Source organism: Lemur catta, chromosome 1 (genome assembly GCF_020740605.2).
Source record: "Lemur catta isolate mLemCat1 chromosome 1, mLemCat1.pri, whole genome shotgun sequence".
Classification (NCBI taxonomy): Eukaryota; Metazoa; Chordata; class Mammalia; order Primates; family Lemuridae; genus Lemur; species Lemur catta.
In genome coordinates, this window is record NC_059128.1 from 43,520,953 (window position 1) to 43,541,392 (window position 20,440).

Consider the following 20,440-nt stretch of genomic DNA (forward strand, 5'->3'; position numbering starts at 1 on the left):
GACTTGTTTTGCCCACAGGTTTGATGAAATTCAATGAATCCTTCAGAGGAGCTTCATGGTTTCCACACTAGCAATACTTTGTCATGGTGCAGGTTTACTTTAATAAGAATAACCACAGAGAAACAGACATTTTTTTTCTTTAGTATCTATAAAAGCTTCCTAGCTCTGAAAATGTGCTGCTACCCCACACATTTTGAGAAGCCAAGTCAATTTCATAAAGATAGCATTAAAAAAAAAAAACTCTATAGCTCTTCACAACTGAGAATGGTGATAAACGAGGAGGTATATACATATACTCTCAGCTGGCAGAGATGGCATTTAAAAACCTGTATTTTAAAAATTTATGAGTGTCAAAATATGGCATTTGTATTATTTTTACTCCACTATAAGTAGTTTTTTTTCTCTTTCTTTCGAAAAACTATCTCCTTTCATTATAAAAACTCATGAAAAAAACCTGTATCGATGACTATGTATTGCTTAACTGTACTTTCTGTTGAAGATAAAAACCTTAATTTTTTAAATCATGCTACACCAGGGTATTAAACTCTTTCTCCTACATATCCTGTCAAAGGAATCTCCCAATCTCAGTTCCAGTCCATTAGACCTATTTATTGCACTTTCACATATCATTCATAAATATGAACAAGTCATGGTCCCGGGCTCTTATTAAGAACATCCATTGCTCAAGAAAATCAAAGAATAAAAATCATGTTCTGATTTTACTACTTCAGTCAATCTACAGTATATACAGGTAAGGAAACACCCCAGCTGCACTTTTATATTTTGTCCCTTACTGAAGTTAACATCCACCTCGACCTAGAGATAAATAAAATCCATTTAAACAAACCCATATATACACCAGTATCTGGTTCTGGACAAGTTACTGTCCCTAAACCCGCCACGCTCCTTTGAACGAGGATGCAACTTTAGAATAAGACCTACTGGCAAATGGTAGCTGTTTCTGAGGTTATCCTGAAAGCAGCTGCACAGAGCTGAGGGAGGAAGACACTGTTTTTTAATGGTAAATACTGCCCCTCACATACGCAATTCAAGCCTTTGTTGGCAAAATCTGAGTACAAAAGGATTTAACCCCCTGAACACCAAATTACAGCCTTTATTGTTGCAAACCAGGAGACACCCCAGTGCAATGTGTAAGAAAGAATGCAATTTACATTTTACACTTACACCCCTAAGACCAGGGAACTGCAACGCTCGATGATCAGACCACAGCTTCACAGCCCTAATGGATTTGGACTCAGCCCTGGTTTTCTTCCAAGAGAACTATGCAAACAGCTTCTTGCATTTAGCGTGTTGTCCTGGCAAGTCACGAAAGCTAAGCACTGATTTTTTTAAAAAGCAAAGGTGTCATAAATTTGGTCATTCGCAAAGACCCTTCCACAAGAACCCATCCTAATCATTTCCCCCAGTCCTGTAAGCCATGTCCCTATCTTCTTTTAGAAATCAACCCCTAAAACCACAGGCGATGGTCATCTTTCTCAATTAAAAAGGCGTAACATGGAAAATGTTTCCTTTACCTTAGCTTCTGAGGCTTGGTCAGAGGAGAGTGGCTTTCCCCCTCTCTCCAGAGCCGATCTGTGCAGGCGAGCTCCGGCGCAGCCCAGCCCAGCCCAGCCCAGCCCAGCAGTAGTAGGAGTTGCCCGAGGAGCGCGGCAGCAGCGCCGTGTGTATGTGTAGCAGCAGCAGTCGCGGCTGCAGCCCAGGGACTAGTCCCCACCCAGCTTTGTCTTCAATCAACGTTCTTTCTACAGGAAGCAGCGCATCTCCCACTTCCTCCTCTTCTTGGTAGCTGTTAGCAGCTTGCTTCTTTTCCCTCTCATTTGCATTTGAGGGCTTACTCCAGTGGTTTTGTCTGCTCCTGGGCTGCTGACAGTGATTTGACTATAATCTCCTCTACCCCTTTGTTCAAGTCCCTCCGATGCTGTCTGTTCCTTCCTTCCCTTTCTCATTCCCCAGCCCTCACCCCTGCCACAGCCCCCACAGACCACTCAGTCGGCCCCTTCCTGGCACACAGCCTGCTTTCTCAGCCTGCACTTGGTCTGTTGTTCTTGCTGCTGTTGCTGCCGCTGCTGCTGCTGCTGTTCTTTTGGGCCAAGAGCTCTGGCCCTGAGATCCAGCGCCAGCCTCAACTATTCCTCCTGATTTACCATGGTCCCTATCAAGTCAGCTAGCTGAGAGCTTGCAGCTTGCAGCCTCTCACTGCAGCACTTTTCTCTGTGGCCAGCATTCCAGATGCTTCATTTCTCCAAGGTCCCACTACCACTGAGATCTTACTTAACCCACATGCTCAGAAAAGAATGACCCTGATAAGTATTCTTATGGGGCATAGGAACTAAACCAAGTCCCGCAATGCTACCTTAGAGGCCTAATGGTGAAGACATATTCCCCCAAGATTCTCATAGATGGGAAAGGAGGAGGTGGTGTTGAACACTGTGCATTTCGCAACCCAGAAACCGAATGTCTGCCTCCCCCACCCTACACACACTGGTAGGGCTGAAAGGACCCTCAGGGTGTCCAGTCCCTTCCCTTCATTTTAGGAGGTAGTGTAGTGTCATGGATAAGGGTAGAGATTACAGGCAGTCTGGCTGTCAGAGTTTGAATCCAAGCTGCCATTGCTGATTGTATGAACTTGGGCAAATTATTTAACTTCTATGTGACTCAGTTTATCCATCTGCAAAATGGAGATGATTAAACTCATTTGCCAGAGTGGAAATCTGAGAATTAAATGAGATGGTACACAAAATGCTAATAATAGTTCCAGGAGCATAGGAAGTACTAAACACATATTAGTTCTTATCATTTTTAGAGGACGTTGAAGCTCAGAGACAGCAAGTCACTCAGACAGTCAGCAGCTAGACCAGGACTAGTATTTGGTTTTCAGATTCCTCACTTATAGCACAGGCATGACTAAGCCTTGATACTCTTAATGATTTACTCAATTTGTGAGTCATTCTCCCCACAATACCAACACAAGTTACTTTGGAGAAGCTACAGATTAAACATGGGATGGGGGCAGGGGAATCCTTATTCTAGTGTCCAGGCAACACGGTTGAGTTAAAAAACTTCTCCTTAGGAATCAGCGCCTGGAAAGCAAATCTTCCCAGACAACAGAGTTAATTCCCCACCTTTACCTTTTTAATCCAGTCTTGCCTTAATCCTGCAGCAAGTAAACAGACAGGGAATGTTAGAAATCTAGGGCTGACGCAGAGTAACTGAGCAGGTGAGCCTTCCTAGCACACCTTGGGGACCACAGCACATTAACCTGGAAGGTACAGAATTTAATTTCTATGAAATGTTCTGAGACAGTCCCAGGATACCATTTGATTTGATTTCATGTTCCAGGACCAGAGTTTGCTTATTTTTTCCTGGAAATCTTTCATCAAAAAGGACTCAGATGTTATAATAACTCACTAGTACCTGAAAATCACAAAATGGGTTGTTTCAAGATTTAAAATGAGGAACTACATTTGAACCACCAGCAAATAGAATTACAGTAGTAGGAGAGGATTGGTCATAGAGCCAACAACATGTGAGTTACCTCCAAATCAGGAATCCTAGTGCCAATGGTTATCATGAGCTTTTAAGTGTAAATTTACATATACATGATGCCAAGTTGAAGAAAAATGAGAAGAATGTTATTAATGGTTGGAAAGATTATGGAAACAAGTTTTTGGTTAATTTTAGACCAGTGGATTCTGGCATTAACTCTAGATTCAAATACTGTAGATCTTTTTTAAAAAGAATCTCTCTTTCTCTCCTCCTTCCCCTCCCCTTTCCCCCTGCCTCTGTCTCAACCATCAGAATGGTTGGTACTTATATTTAAGCCTACACAGGAAAACCTCTTTCAAGTGATAAAATGGCTAGGAATTTGGGCTGCTGCCTTCTAACCAGTTCTTCATCTCTGGCCTTCACAGGGTGAATCTGGCCCTTGCTGGGAAGTGCCAACAAAACTCTCTTCAAAGCTAAAAACTAGATTTGAAGATCTTTCTCTACCTGCCATTAATACCTCATTGCTTTCAACTGGTCCTAACAGTCTCTTTTTCAGGAGAGAAAAGTAAAGTGTGGAGGTGAGGACTGACCAAGAAAGACGATTAATCCAGTTTAGAGCTCTTAACACAAGCACGATAGGTACTCACACTAAATCTACAAAGTGTTCATTTCTTAGGAGAAATAACATCTCACCATTAACAATTTATGCATCAATTACTAACCATGAGCTTATCCTAGACACACTATCAGTGCATAAAACAAAAGTCTGTAAACTAACATTCATCAATGGCCCTACTTGCAGGCATTAGTACCTTGTGCCTCTTCACATTTATCATAGAGGAAGTTGATGGTAATAGAGGACATAATTTTGGCCTGATGTCTCTCTTGCACTGAGCATTCTAGCTGGATGTTCCTTAGGGTTCTTACATTTAATAGCCCCCAAATTACATACACTACCTTCATTCAAAGCCTCTTTCTGTATTCTCCATTGTATTTCATGAGGAATACAAACCAGTTGTCCACAGCAGGAATATAAGAATAGTCCCAGAACCTCTTCACTCTTTTAACCCATCTGATTTAAAGTTCCTCATCCTTTCATTCCCACTGCTGAACTTTCTCTTTGCCTGAACTCCTTCTCTGTATTCCCCTGCCACTGTCTTTTTTTCACAAATGCTTTCATTTTTCCTGTATGACCGCAATATTCCCTACTTTGTCTTCCTAAATCCAGTATCTCTTCTAAGCCACCCCCACCAAAAGTACATTTCTAAAGTGAAGAGTTGATCGTATCACTGCCCTGTTATAACTCTTTATGTTATATGTCCTGTTATAACTCTTTATGTCACAACTCTTATGGAATACATGCCTTCATTCCTTTGCGTGGCATACAGAACCTTCTGAGATGTCGCCCATCGACACTCTCACTTTACTGCCTGCTGCAACTTCACGCCCACCTTCACTTCAGGGTCCTGTTGGGGCTGTGTGCTTTTCTCCTCTGCATCTTGACTCTGCTATTCCTGTTGCCAGAAAATGCCCCATCCCTTCCTCCATGTTGTCTGGTAGTGACCCCCTACTTACCCTTTAAGACCCAGCTTTTCTCAGAAGCCTTCCCAGACCACGGAATCAGAGCCAGTGTTTCCTCCTCTGTGAGCACACATAAAACTCCAGACCCTCTACCTCCATTTCAGCACTAATTGCACGGTTTTCATGATTTGATAGCACCGCATCTCACCCATTAGCATTTGGGCCTCTGAAGGGGAGGGCCATGTTCTATTCATCTTTGCTTGTCACATAGCAGGTAGTTAATAGATGTTTGTATAATGAAAAGGCATCACTAGAAGAAATTCCAAAACTACTTTTGTATTCCTTTGGGTGCCTGGGGAGGGGAGAAAAAGGAAGTCTCTAAAATGAGAAGTTGGTCGTGGGGTAAGAAACAGTAATCCTTCTGTTTTTTTTTTTTTTTTTTGTTTGTTTTTTGCAAATTGTCTGCAGGAAACCATGATAAGTGCACACCAAATTCTGAATATTTGTTATATGGGCAACCCTAAAAAATTCTGGGACAACTCCTGGTTCCATTTCTGCACTGAATTGCTTATAAAGGAGCATAGTCTGGCAACAAGAAAGTAACTTAAAAAAATAAATTTTAAAAAGAAATGGAAAATACAAAAGAAAGCTATTCTTTTACTTGCATCTCTGTAGGAAGTGTAAAGTGACCAATGTATAAACCAGAAACACTTGTCACATCCCCTTCTGCACTCTCCAATCTTGGCCATCTCACCACTGTCCCAGAGCATCTTATATGCCAAATCCCCAAACTAACTCTCTCTAATCTCTTTGCAATACTGTTCATCTCTTATTCTCTCCTCCCCTGCCATGCCCAGCTAGTTCTTTATTATTTCAATCCACTTGCCTTCTCTGGCTAAGCCCTCCCTACTTTTCCTTCCATGTCTCAATTTTGGGTCTCTCTCCTTTTTCTCATCCTATTACATCAGAAAGGAGCCATCAACTGTGCCAGCAAAGCCACCCTGGAGTGCGTATGTGGGCTGCAGGGAAGGAGGAAGAGTGGAATGGGAACAAGAGGGTGAATTCATGTAGTAATAAATTGTGTCCACTCATATACCGATGATACATTTAATGGCTTAATTGTTAGGCTGAATAGTAATCAAGAATAAGTGAATTATTGAGCTATTATTTTATCACAGAAAAAAACAGGATTCCAGGCATTTCTTGGATCAGTTAAAGGGAATAGAAGCCCCTTTAAAGAGTTCTTCTAAAAGGCATAATCATGATCTGATCTTTGTGTCACAGGGTCATTCCCTCCCCACAGACATCCGAGCCAACCCTTAGCTGTTAGGAGCCAAGAAGACGGAATCATATTTGGTTTAAAGAGAGTCAGAGGGTAGGGTGGGCAGAACTAATCTTTCTTGAGAGAGACTGGCTGACTTTCACTAAGGAAAAATGCCAATCTCTGTCTCATGGCCCAGCACAAAAGCTAGTAGGACAAGGGACAGAAAGAGTGACAGCCAACTCTTCCTTCAGAAAGAAGTGTGGGACCCTTATTCTCCTGTCCCTTTGTTCTGGGCAGGGCTAACTAGGGGATTAAGTGGAGTAGCGTGAAGCCCCCCAGATTTTTCTCTGATATTGCCTGAAATGTCACACATATATGTATATATGCATGTGTTAAATACATACATCCCTGAGGAAATTTTCAGCAATGAATGAGTTCAAGAAACTTGCTTTCCTAACACCCCATGAGAAAATAAATCTAAGTGTTGGTGGGGGAGGAAGGGGAAGGGTGGAAGTTGGGGTGGGGGGAAGTGGAGGAACGCTGACCATGAACACTGGGTCTTGTGGAAGAGGGCAAGGGGCACAGAGGGACACAGCAGGGAGAAGGCAGGAGATGAGCAGGGAGGCAGAACCAGAGCTGGAAGTAGGGAAGAGGGAGCCATGGAAGCCTGGATGTGGATTCAGTCATGCCCAGAAGGAGTTTGACCAGGCTAATGTAAGAACTTGGGCTACAACTCCCCAAGCAGGGACTACCTGCTCTGTGTCTGAAGTTCTGGTCTTCCCATATGCAGAAAACATTCCATGTGGGGCAGGGTGGCACGAGCCTGTAGTCCCAGCTGCTCAAGAGGCTGAGGTGGGAGAATCGCTTGAGCCCAGGAGTTCAAGATCAGCCTGAGCAACAGAGTGAGAACCTGTCTCAAAAATAAATAAATAAATAAATAAATAAAATGGGTTCCAAACCCTACCTCCGCCAGGAGAAGCTGGAGTGGGCTATTGACCAGGGTCAGACGACATTTAAACTAAATCCATTATTTTCATAAAAACAGAAACAGTAATTCTGCAGAATAGAACTTGTCCCCTCTAAAAATTCCCTGAAGATCGATACAGAAATTTAGGGACAACAGGAAACAAACAAAAGGATCAAGAAGAGGGAGTCAGCAACAAAGTGTGACAGAGGTTAGAGAACATTGTGCACTAGCAAAGCCTTGGAAAAACAATCCTTTAAAAAGAATGTCAGAATTAAAGGATACGAATCAGTGAGATTAATATCACACAAGTAAATCATTTTGAAGTGCCTTGAAAGAAAGGCTATACCATAATAACACCAATAATTTTCGAGCAAGGCAGAAACACAAGACTTAATTTTTCTGTGCCAAAAATGTGGACCAGACAGTGTGATCTATTTTGACAGTAAATAGGTTGGCAAAAGAGGCTGGGGAATTAAAAGAGATATTTGAAGGCATTTTGTCATCGTGTCTTTATTGATTTCCCTACTGTTAAGTGTTTTTATAAATTTACTTATGACCTTCCTTGGTTCCCTCAGCTCGATTGTTCACCTAAGTTTGAAGCTTCTCATTTTCAATTTTCCTATGATAGAATTTCAGAAACAAACCACAGGAGTTGAGGAGGGAATTGTGATGTTAAGGGCCAGCTGGTAAATGTGTCTCTTCTATCAGAGTCCACTAGAGACTAATACTAGACTGACCACTCCCAGAGGGCAAGGGCTAGGTCTCACATTGCTACGTGTTCAGCACCTTGCACAGCACCTGGCATATTTGTTGCATATGCTCAGAACATATTTATTAACTTTAACTGAATATAAATAATTAGGGCCCATGGAAGAGGAGTTATGAGTACTGCTGACCATTTTGAAAATACAAGATCATAAATTTTATGAAATCACCTAAAATTCTAAGACAAAGAGCAAACAATCATCAACACTGCTTAAAATATTACCAAAAACGTCATCAGAAATTTTTAAAAAAATGAGGCTGGGCATAGCGGCTCATGCCTGTAATCCCAGCACTTTGGGAGGCTGAGGTGGGAGGATTGCTTGAGGTCAGGAGTTCAAGGCCAGCCTGGGCAATATAGTGAGACCCTGTCTCTACAAAAAATAAAAAAGATTGAGTTGGGCATGGTGGTGCACACCTGTATTCCCAGCTACTGGGGAGGCAGGAGGATCACTTGAGTCCAGGAGTTCAAGGCTGCAATGAGCTATGATTACCAGGCTATTGCATTCCAGCCTGGGCGGCAGAGTGAGACCTTGAGACACTGTCTCAAAAAAACAAAGAAAGAAAGAAATCAAAAAATGAGAAGATGTGGCAAGGAGGAAAACGAGACATTGATTTTGAAAAAGGAAAGACCTTGAAGTTACCAACCAAGTAATAACATTAAACCAATAAGACAAATGTATTCTTTATTAGATGATAATGAAGTCCTACTCTATATGTTCCTCTTATAAAGGGAAGTGTTGTCAATTGATTGCTCTTCTTGCAAATCTGTGAACTTTGAAAGTACATGTTCAGTAATGCAAAACATTTCATATAACTTCCCATGAAATGTTGCTAAAATGATTTCAGTTACTTTAGTAAGAAATTATTCAATATTCTTTTACTATTACTTGTATGATTACACAGGGAAATTTCAACAGAGAAGAATTGTGGTATATAGTAAATTTGGAAATCTCAAATTATTGACTTGGCAAAAATAATCTACAAATAAGATTCCTTAGCAAATTATAATACTCTTTTTACTTGTGCAGTTTTCTGAAAGAAAACTGCTGGGTTAGGGATCCCCTCCTCCACAAATCACCACTCGTTTATCATGGTTATAGCTCTTATCACATTGTACTTCATTGTGTGTTTACCTTTCTCTGTCTTCTACCATATGTGAACTCCTAGGATACACAGGAAATGTCTTACTCAGTACTGTATCTCTAGTACCCTGCACAGTGCTCAGTGCATAGAATAGAGCAGGTGTGCAATAAATATTCCTTGTATGTGAATAAAGGCAAAAGCGTGACAAGTAAGGTGCAGAGATTCATCTTATGAGGAAGACTATAAGCCAAAGATCTGTAGATCTGTCATTTTTAAAACATGAATAAATCCTATAGAATCTTGTTAGTACGGCAAATTTGTTAATTATACATTGTCATTTGTTTTTTTTTTCAAATGACAAGAGTGGGTTACGTGCCCAAGACCCATTATTATCATTATTCTCTCCCAGTTCAGAATACTGAAATTCACCCAGACCACAGCCAAGTAATTTGTTCACTATTAAAATATGTACATGCCTCACTCTCATCCCCCAATTTTTCCATCTAGAAAGTAGATTTGTATTAACTGAAAATTGACAGCATAAATATGACTAAATAAACCCTGCCAAAATCCTATAAACACACCTGGTACAAAGCTGATATGAGTGGGAAAACTATATCACCTGCATCCTTATTTAAGGATTACACACATCAATGGTTTTATATCTGAAGAAGGTGGCAGCAATAACAATTAATATAGCTGAGAGAGAAAAAAGTTGTTCACACCCATAGCTAACATAGCACTAGAGAAAAATAAGATTTCAAGGAAGAAATTAAAGTGTTCAGAATGAATGGAGTTGCTTAATCTAATTATCAGTGAGACAGATTCCCATTTTACTCTGGAATATAGTTTAAGGAAAATCTTTAAAGACTCACTATCTATGACAATCATCAGATGGGAAAGTAAAAACACTTTTCTACCCTTAAATTTCTAGGAAGATAACTGTGTGCTTACCTTGATTATCCAGGGTCTTGATAGTACCTGGTACATAGTAAGCACTCATTAAATCTTTGTTAAATGAATGAACTTCACAAGACTAACAAACTCACAATTCCTATTTATAAGTAAATGATTAGGTTTAGCATCAATAACAGTCAAAAGCTGCTGGTTCTGGTATGGAGTGTAAAACTAGGGGCATGTCATTGCCCAAAGGGTTTATGATGAAGACTTCTACATAGACTTTGTGTGGAATGATAAAACGGAACATGCAGCATCAAGTTATATCTTTTGACAATGAGATTATCTGCCCCACTTCAAGAGAACCTGCTTCATAACATAAGGGACTGGTTTCTCCTACGTGGTATCTAGAAAGGTGTTGATTTATAATGCACTCTCTGGAGGAGAAATATCATCTTTTCACCCACTCCTGATTTGAATGTGGATGTTCCTCCTTCTTATATTCAATCCATTGGGATAACATTGTTTACTTTTCCCAGTGCCCAGAAGAAATGTTTTCGTGCCTGAGGTCCTCTTGTCTTCCTCTGACCATCAGTAACCATAGGTCAGCAATATTTTTAGCCCTACATGCGCCACAGAAGAAATGTTCGCAGGGGCCCTTGGCAGATTTCAGAAATAAACAGAAGAGGAATAAGGGAGAAAATTAGGAAGGAAGGGTTTATTTTTCTCTTGACAGCTATTTTTTTAAATAACATCTCTGAAAAGAGAACGCAAATGAGAGCCCCATAAACAAGAGGCAATTTAATTTATTTTAAGAGAGAGAATTATGAAAACTTGCTTCTAAAATTAAGGGGGAGAAAAAAACAAAAAGCAAAAATAAAATCTCAAAGGAACAGCCAAATAAAAATAACAGAAGCCAGAGAGGGAAAAAGGACCAAGAGGCAACTATGTTGTTTGCAAAGCTCCTGGAAGCAAAATTCTAATTCATTGAGTAGTATTATTCTTGGGGGAGGGGAAGAGGTAACCTTTTGGTTTAAAAAGGGCGCAGATATTACTGAAATTGATCACATAAAAGCATTTACTTTTTATCTAAAATTGGGTATAACTTATGCATTCAAATACACAATTATTTATTGGAAGTTTTTACTAGGTGCCAGCAGGAAACAAAATAGCGTAAGTTTCTTACTCATGGAGTTTAATGATATTGGGGAAATCCAAAAATAAAATAGTTAACAGATAAATATATGTCAGGTAGCATTAATTTTTGTGAAGATAAATAAAACAAAGTGAAGGGGATCAGAGTGGCAGGAATGCACACAATATTTTAAATAGAATGGTCAAGGAAGGTGCTGGTTCTTCTCTGATTCCCACTCCTTCCCTCACCCTTTTCAATTCATTCTCCTTTTTCTTTGCTTTGCTCTGTGCCCATTGTATCACTTAGGTGGCCCTGGATTATTCTTGGTTCTTGCTATTCATACCTGGTGTTGTGTCTTCCCACATTGACTCAGAATTGATCTGTGTGAATAATAGAATGTGGCTGAGGTGACACTGTATGATTTTCAAGGCTAGGTCACAAAACACTGTAGCTTTCACCTTGGCCTCTTCGATCACTCACTCTGGAGGAAGCCAGGTGCCATGTTGTAAGGCTACTCAAGCAGCTCTGTGGAGTGGCCCACACTGGGGGGACCCTTAGGTCTCCTGCCAACAACCATCAACAGTTTGCCAGCCAGGAAAGTGAGCCACCCTGGAAATGGATCCTTCAGCCCCTGGCAAGCCTTCAAATAACTGACATTTTGACAGTAATCTCAAGCAAGACCAGAGGCTGAAAATATCAAGATAAACTGATCTCGAACTCCCGACCCACAGAAACTGTAAGAGATAATAACTGTTTGTTGTTTCAGGCTACTATGTTTTGGGGGTAATTTATGCAACAATAAATAACTTATATAGTACCCAATATACTATATTACCCCGACTCCTTTGGCCTCTGTGTTCCATCTGTGTTTGGCCAATGGGTGGAAAATGAGGTCAGTGCGTTTATTCCTCAGCATTCTGCTCTGTTCCTGGTTTCCATCCTCAATAACCATGGCTCCTTCCTCATGGGGCTCTCCAGGACTGCAGCTCTCTTTACATTCCTACAGCACTAAGCCCTTCAAGCCTAGGTGTGGCATCAGATCTTGCCGTTGTTTTTTGTTAACCCTGCACAAACCTCTCCTTTAGGAGAAACTTTATTCTCCCCAAAATTGTGTGCCTTCTATTTCCTATCAAGACCCAGGCTATTACAAAAGTACTCCTGTAGGAGATATTCGGACAGAGATTTGAAGGAAGTGAGAGAAAGTGGCCTCCTAATATCTAGGGAAGAGATATTTCAGCAACATACTCTTCCTTGAGATTAGCGAATGCTTGATGTGTTCAGCAGCAGCAAGGAAGTCAGCATGGATAGAGTAGAACGCACAAACTGGATACGAGGATGGGGTGGCAGTTAGGGCTATATACGCTAGAGTTCTGTGGGTCATGGTTGCATTCTGGGTGTGATGTACAGCCACAGGGATGGGGTGGGAAATGGACTGAACAGGAGTATGACATAAACTGATTGAGATTGGCACTGTGAGACCAGGATGTAGGCAGCCAAACGGGAAGTGGGAGAACCATCGGGAGGCTTTTAGAATTTAGAAAAATGATGGTGGTTTGGACTAGGATGATGGATAGTAAAGGTGGTAAAAAGAGACTGGATTCAGGATATATTTTGAAACTAGAGCCATAAGAATTTGCAGCTGAACTGGATGTGAAGGAAGGAGAGTAAGTATGAGGAAGACCCCAAAGTGAATGGTGAATGGTGGAGCTATTTACTCAGATGGAAATGAGAGAGTGGAGGGGGCAGTTTGGCGACAGGAGGGGAAGAAACCAAGAATTTGCTCATCTCAACTTCAAAAGAGGAAAAGAGTAAACTTCTGCTGTTTAAATAAAAAGGAAGATGAGAGGTTATTTCCCATTTTACAAAAATAAAAAGGATCTACATTCATAGAGTAATATGCCCAAGCCCCAGTCTTAGACTATTACCATTAGAAAACGTTTTATAATCACATAGTAACTTTTTATAATCAAGTTGGAAGCATAATCAACTCCTAGCAATTTCACTCTCCAAAGGTCGGATTAAATAAATCCAGGAGCTAAGTCTGCTCTGAGGGTGCAGGGCCCCTCTTGTCTGTTGTAAAGCATAACCTGCCTATAGGTGGAGGATTCTGCACCGCTGAGGAGTCTAATTAGCATGCCTGCAAAAGATAATCTCACTGGTTAACCTCACATGGCTTTCTTTTTTTAAGTTTGAAATGTGACTACCTACAGAAGCAGATGTGACAGGAAACATGACTTAACAGACACTTCCGCTTTTCTCGGGACAGCACCGTGCGGCCCACTTCCGCAGCCGGGCTCCGCTTGCCCTAAGTGCAGAGCCGCGCCCCGCCCTAACCCTGAGGCGCTCTCCTTGCACCACACGGTTACCTGCCTTTCTTTTGCAGACCTGAAGCATCGGAGGGAATTTGGCAAGTCGGGCTGGTGCTCCCACTCACAGACCTCCCTCCCCAGACTGGCGCCGTGGGCTCCCTGCCACCCAGGGGACGAGCCCCCGCCCCACCCTCGCTGCCGCGTCTGCCACACGCCCCTCTCCCCCGGCGGGATCGGCGGCCTTGCTGATGCCAGCACACGGGCCTGTCTCGATGCCAACAGGCGTTTTTGTTGTTGTTGTTTTCGTAATGACCTGTCTAAAAATTCTGCAGGCTTCCAGGAAGCGACCCAGCCTGACTGTGACAAAACGAACTTCTCCTCCCCTCCCCCCTCTGGTTACCATGGCGACTCCGAGTGACTGATTTCCTGGTTGCCATGTAAATGCAGTGGGATCCCAGCCAGGGCAGCACACAAAGACGTCAGTAATAACAGTGAGAAAACAAAACAAAAAATGTTTCAAAGGACAAAGAATTGCATCTCGAGCTTTCTTTTCTTACACAAAAGTGAAGGAAAGGAACCCACTGTAATAGAAACAGTGCTCTGCCCGAGGTAGGAGAGCGGCTCTCCCACGTTGGAGGGAAGGCTGGGAGAAGGGGAAATCCCAACGTTTGTAGCCCGGAGTTGGCATGGCAACGGGAAGGCAGATGCCACCCGCTCTCAGGTGGCGACAACTCTTCAGTGCTCAGCCTGCATGCCGCCGAGAGGAAAGGTGAAAGGGAATTAAGTTAGACTGGACACAGAACAAAAAACTGGTCTCGTGGGCATTTTTAAGAATGCTTTTCTTTTCATAGTTTCATAATTTTAGAATTAAGATTCTGAATATTCTAATTTAATATTCGGTTGATGCTGAATTTTTACTTTTCAATAACTTTGGAGAATTAACAACAAAATGCAGCAGTTTTCCTTTTTTTATTGATTTGTAACACACTGAGACCACATAGCAAAAATTGATTAATCCAGATTTCTATGATTTTCATCGCCTGGTTTAGTAATCTGTGTTTAGTAGTATCTATGAAGAACACTTACATGTAAAAAAATATGTAAAACATATTTTGTGTTACTCCAAATATATACAAAAACTAAAATTGACAATTCATCTTGATTTTTCATCATTATATCTCAGGGTCAAATGGTTTAAAATTAATCTATTTATTTCTTTTCCAGAAAACACCTTTCTGCCTTTTAATGAATGTTTCATACGTTTTAAAAGCTTAATCAGGCAGAATTTCCATAGGTTTACTGAGACAGACACAAAGAGCTACTGGTGCTTTACTACTCATTTTCCGCAGCTGAATCATGAGATCATTTTTTTTAAAGCCTATGTTGTCAAAGGTTGGAGCTTCAATGAACTAAACTTACTGAAGTGTCCCATGTCTTACAGATGCTAGAGCAGTGACGTCAGAGACAAACCTCCGTGCCCAGGGGACTACAGAGTGCAAAGAGGACGGATGCAGGCCCTGTAACTGCCATTTCTTAATATTCTCTCCAGCACTCACCACTGCTTCATCACTGAAGCCAGCAAGTCCCAGACTGGACCAATGGGTGGGTGTTACACAGGGTAAAAATTTGGGACAAGGAATTCAGTACTCAAATAATTTTGTAAAATCTTAGATTCAAGAACGTAGCCAGGTTTATTTGCTGCAGGACTCCTCAGGGCTTTGGACATTCTGCTATCTACAGTGACCCTCTAAGAGGGGGTTCTAGAGAATATGGTGGTCCCCAAAGCTATGTGACTACTGAGCACTGGCTTCATAGAATATCTCTTAATTCTTCAGAGCACGCTTTGAGACATGCTGGGTCAGACTGTCTCTAAGATCTAATTAGAATTTGAAGATACATGGATTTTTAGTTATGATTTAAAATTACATATTTTTAAGTGATTTGTTCCATTTAATACCCCAATTTAGTCCCTAGGCAACCAGATTCTTAAGGGAGGTAAGAGAAAAAAAGAATCCACAATAAATTAGGTATCTTTCAGAATATTTAAACGTAAGCACATGAGCACATGTATTTAAGATTTTTTTATACCTTGTCTAACAAGTGAAATTCTCTTACAAAAAAACCCACAAAAGCTCCAAATTGTTTTAGCAAAAATTGTGGCAGGAGGGAGGGGTGGGGTAAAGAGGAGACGACATCAGAGGGACACGGGGATGGTGCCCGCTGGTTGGGGGCCAGCTGGAGGTTGCGGTAGATTCTCCTGCTTAGGGGACCCTCTTAGGACTGAGTACTCTTAGGTAGAGATTTTGGGGGCTTCCATCTGACTACACTGAACTGCACCACACAAAGATGTCAGTAAGAATAGTGAGAAAACAAAAAGATAATGTTTAAAAAGACAAATTTACAGAAACAAAGTCAAACACCACATGTTCTCACTTATAAGTGGGAGCTAAATAATGAGCACACGTGGCTATAGAGAGTGGAATAATGAACACTGGAGACTCGGAGAGGTGGGAGGATTGAGAGGGGTGACGGATGAGGAATTACCTCATGGGTACAAGGTACACTATCGGGGTGATGTTACACAAAATGCCCAGACTTCACCACTACGCACACAATACATCCATGTAACAAACCTGCACTTGTACCCCTTAAATCTATTTTTTTTTAATAAAGACAAAGAGTTTCATCTCAAGCTGTTTTCACACAAAGTGGAGGAAAGGACCCCCTCCTCCCACCAGCTGTGAAAAACAGCAGAGTTGCCAGCAGCTTCACCACGACAGAAGCCCATGAAGACAGCACTGACTTAGGAAGCTTCTCCTCCTGCTCCTCCTTCCCATGTGACACCATAAATAAGGAGGGGACAGTGTCAATGGGGCATCCACCCCCTTCCCTGGCCTAGTCCAGCCTCCCCTGCAGGGGGAGAGAAGTCTGAATCAAATACGAGATGGTTAACAGGACCAGATTGTAGTGACACACACAAGGGACTGAGGAGTTATGACATAGAATAACGTGTTGTTAAAGGGCGGGGGCCCAGAGGGAAAAGACAGCGGATGAGGGAACACAGCTGGTAGTAGCCATTTGCAACATAAAATTAGTCCATGTTTCTGCCTCAACAAGTTGAATGTCTTCAGGCAAACTGGCTAAGTAGCCGGGACAGCCACACAAACAATGCAGGAAGGAGCAGAGAGAAGAGAACCAGGAAGAGGACGCACAGGGTGGGGGGGTGCGCATCTATTTCCTTTGCCTGGGTTACCAGGAGAGTCTTTAGAACAGAGATAGCAAAACAGGTGATGCCTGAGGGCCAAGGGAGAGAGGCAATGGATGCTTGAGGAGGGAGGTGGGCAGAGCACAGCCTGTTCCGTGAGCCACGAAGGGTTGGGCACAGGGGGACCGAAGGCCAGGTGCATGGTGAGGGACACACTGTGGACTGAAGAGTGGGCTGGGTCAGCTGAGGAAGCACCTGTCATGACATTTCAATCTACATGGAAAAACCAGGAGCCACAGGAGGTTTTCGTCAGAGGACTTGACCAGGTTTGACTTTTGGAAAGACCATTCTCAGACAAAGTGGGGTAGGCATTGGGAGGAAGGAGGGTGGAGGTGAGAGCAGAGTGGACACACTCAGAATATTTGAGCGGTTTCCATAGCACTCAATGGGCAAGTGTCTGGGAACACCTGGGAGGGGGTAACAGGGAGAAAAGCAAGAAAGAGAAGGTCAGAATTACTCCCTAGACAACCAGGTTGATGGTTGTGTCTTCATCTACCCTTCAACAGTTATTTATTTGCGTTAATATGGAAGCATCATCTCTTCCCTCTCTTTACCCTGAAGACCTTCCCTATGATTTACAGTAAGGCATGCACTGATTAAAAACACCCAAAATAGTTCAGCTCATTATAACTTAATTGGGTTGTTGGTTTCTTCTGTTTTGTTTTTTTGTTTGTTTTTGTTTTTGTTTTTTTTTGAGACAGAGTCTCGCTCTGTTGCCCGGGCTAGAGTGAGTGCCGTGGCGTCAGCCTAGCTCACAGCAACCTCAAACTCCTGGGCTTAAGCGATCCTACTGCTTCAGCCTCCCCAGTAGCTGGGACTACAGGCATGCGCCACCATGCCCGGCTAATTTTTTCTATATATATTTTTAGTTGGCCAGATAATTTTTATTTCTATTTTTAGTAGAGACGGGGTCTCGCTCAGGCTGGTCTCGAACTCCTGACCTCGAGTGATCCACCCGCCTCGGCCTCCCAGAGGGCTAGGATTACAGGCGTGAGCCACCGCACCCGGCCAGTTTCTTCTGTTTTGTAATAACACCAGTGGGTCTTTTGCTGTCTGCTACCTCAGTGGCAACAAGATTAGCAGCAGAGTTCTCCAGGGGAAAATTTTTTTTTTCCCCTTCAATTCTGGCAAATAACTGTACTCCAAGAAAAAGGGTCACACATGAGCCATCCCTCTGGCAACATAGGCCAAGCATCCTGTTAAATAAATTTTGGACCTTCAACAGGTCTGGGTGACTATTCTGGTGGGACCATGGGAAAAGTCACCCCTGTGCTGGGACAGTAGGTGCCCCGGCTTCTCAGCACTTTTGTTTACATGAGCAGAGCCTTGTGGTTGCTGCAAAATAAATTCTGCCTGCCAATCACAGGTTCGATTACTGGTGGGCATGACTTGGACAGCTCTAGAGGATGTAGAAAGAAGAAATTCAATGAACTGTTCTGGTGAAGACCTGAAGAAGATGTTTGCTTTTTCTCTCTACAAAATAGCACATATTAAAATTGGATTTTTAGAAAATGTATTTTAGGACATCAATTCCAGACTAAAAGATTCTAATTGTACCTTCTTTCATGAATCCCTATGTCTAGACTAGATATTATCAGGACAATAGTCTCATATCTGAATAAGCTTTTAGTGTCCTGGCTCTGAATAACAGGATTTTTCAAGGATCTCAATTTCATTATGGCTTAGGTCAGGAGAGGGCAAATAAGTATGACATCATGGTGGCTATCTAGGTTAGACAAAAAGGAGGCCTTCGAGACAGTAGGAAAACAACATACGGTGAATCAAAAACTTGATTAAGCAGCCTTTTCAGAGACCAGATTGTGGTTCTTGATGGAATTTTCTGGGTAGCTGTGTGTGAACAGTTACCTTATGGTAAACACCTTTCTTAAATATATTAATGTATTTTTCATGTATAGTCTATTAGACACAATTTCTTTTTCTTTCCTGATGGAATTTGCATTGTCTGGAGCTGTTGTTAAGATCACGATTGTCATTGTACAGCCCCAAAGAAAAGCATTTCATTGAATCTGTACCTATCTCTGTATGCTGAAAGTCGTGTCTGTTTCTCATGATAATTTCCTAATTCCTATAAAATGATTTTTTCATTTATCTCTCATCTTTTCCTACTCTTTCTGTTCTGTGTGCCTTAATGTTTTGCTTGCTTGTTTTATTTCCTTTGATTGAACAGTTCTGCTGAAATATTATTGTGGACTCTGAAGCCAGATTACCTGGGTTCGGGTTCGGGCTCTACCACCTAATAGCTGTGTGGCTTTCCCATGCTTCCGCACTCTTGTCTGTAACATGGGCATAGTAATAGTACCAACCTTGTAGGACTGTTGTGAGGATTGTATGAATAATACAGAACACTGCCAGGCTCTTTTTCTGGTGGAGCCTCTAAACATGGGGTTCCCAAACCTCCTACTCGCATACCAGAATCACCTGGGGAGATATTTTAAAGCATGCCTTCCTGGGCCCACTGCCACAGATTCTGACTCAGTCGATCTGGAGAGGGGACTGTTGCAGCTGATTCATGGGGTGACGCTGGGAACTGCTGCTTAAAATTCTGGGGGCTCCTGTGGTGCTGTTCTTGTTCTCCCCTATTCTCGAGCATTTCTCCATCTTACGTGTCTCAATGGCAGGTCTCAGATTTGGTAGATTCTACCTATCAATTGTGGACCTTTATAGAACTACCCATCTTACTACACTGACTAATCACACTATTTTATCGACCTTGGGTTTCATATTATGCATTTGTGGTCACTTCTAATGGTGTGACTGTGATCTCTATTCTTGGGAAAAAATTGCCAGATATGTGAGGGCTCTAATTAATCTACGTTTGCTGTGGTGGGAGGTAATATATTATGTTTTAGTCATTATACATATGTGTGACCAAACCTAGTTTTACGGCTCAGAATATTGCAAGGTAGATTATTTGTTTATTTAACTTAACTGATATAGAAGAAAGCAGGGAGTTGCCTTCTAGCATGTAAGCATAGGAGATGAGCTAAAAGACAGTCACTTACAGTGGTCTGAAAGGTCAGACGACTCCCTGGTTGCTTGGCCCCAGGGAAGCCCAGTGGAGGTAGCTTCCTTCCACTCACGGGGTCCAAAGTCACCTTCAGCTCTACGCAAGGAAAGTCCTGAGGCAACGGAATGAGGGACAAGTCAGGCATAAGGTTGAGGAGCAAAACTTAGGATGCAGAGGGCTTGAGGAGATTGGGGAACCAGAGAAAGGGGGAGAATTAATGTGGGGGGTTTGCAGAGGGGAGAAGTCCCTCAAGAGATGGGAACTGGGCCACTGTGGGGGCTGCATCTAGAGTGGAGAACTAAGACTATGCCCAACAAAGAGCAGGCCGCTGAAGGGCCCAGGAGCTACTTTTGATTCTCTGCTGAAAGCAGACTTTATGTAGAACATTTCATAGATGTCACAGCGGACATGACTGATGGAAAGATGCAACAGACAGTGCAGGAACAAAGTTTCCTAATGATAAAATAATAAGGGATTAAAAAAACAAAGTCCTAGAGGTAAAGCAGAAGACATGGAGTCACGCTCCCAGATGGAGGAACCCGCTGCCAGGTTCCCAGCCCCTACCATACAAATAGCTATAGATGAAGCTACCCAGATGGAGCAGTGATTTCACCTGATGTGAGAAACTCACCTTTGCCCATTCTTACAGGTATTTTTATACCTTCTTAAGTCTTTCACAGAACCCTGGTTGCCAGAAGG

The 20,440-nt window shown here is 42.2% G+C and overlaps 1 protein-coding gene across 7 annotated transcripts in view; it reads right to left on the minus strand.

Moving 5' to 3' along the window:
- GNG2 (G protein subunit gamma 2) overlaps window positions 1–20,440 on the minus strand; it is a 146,374-nt gene that overhangs the window by 102,690 nt on the left and 23,244 nt on the right. For 2 of the 7 annotated variants that reach the window (XM_045567184.1, XM_045567194.1), the window contains exon 1: window positions 1,536–2,024. The exons of the other annotated variants lie outside the window; for them this stretch is intronic. The gene's annotated coding sequence lies outside the window, so the exon portion shown is untranslated. Of the gene's footprint in view, window positions 1–1,535; window positions 2,025–20,440 lie in introns of those variants that run through there. 7 annotated transcript variants of the gene reach the window in all.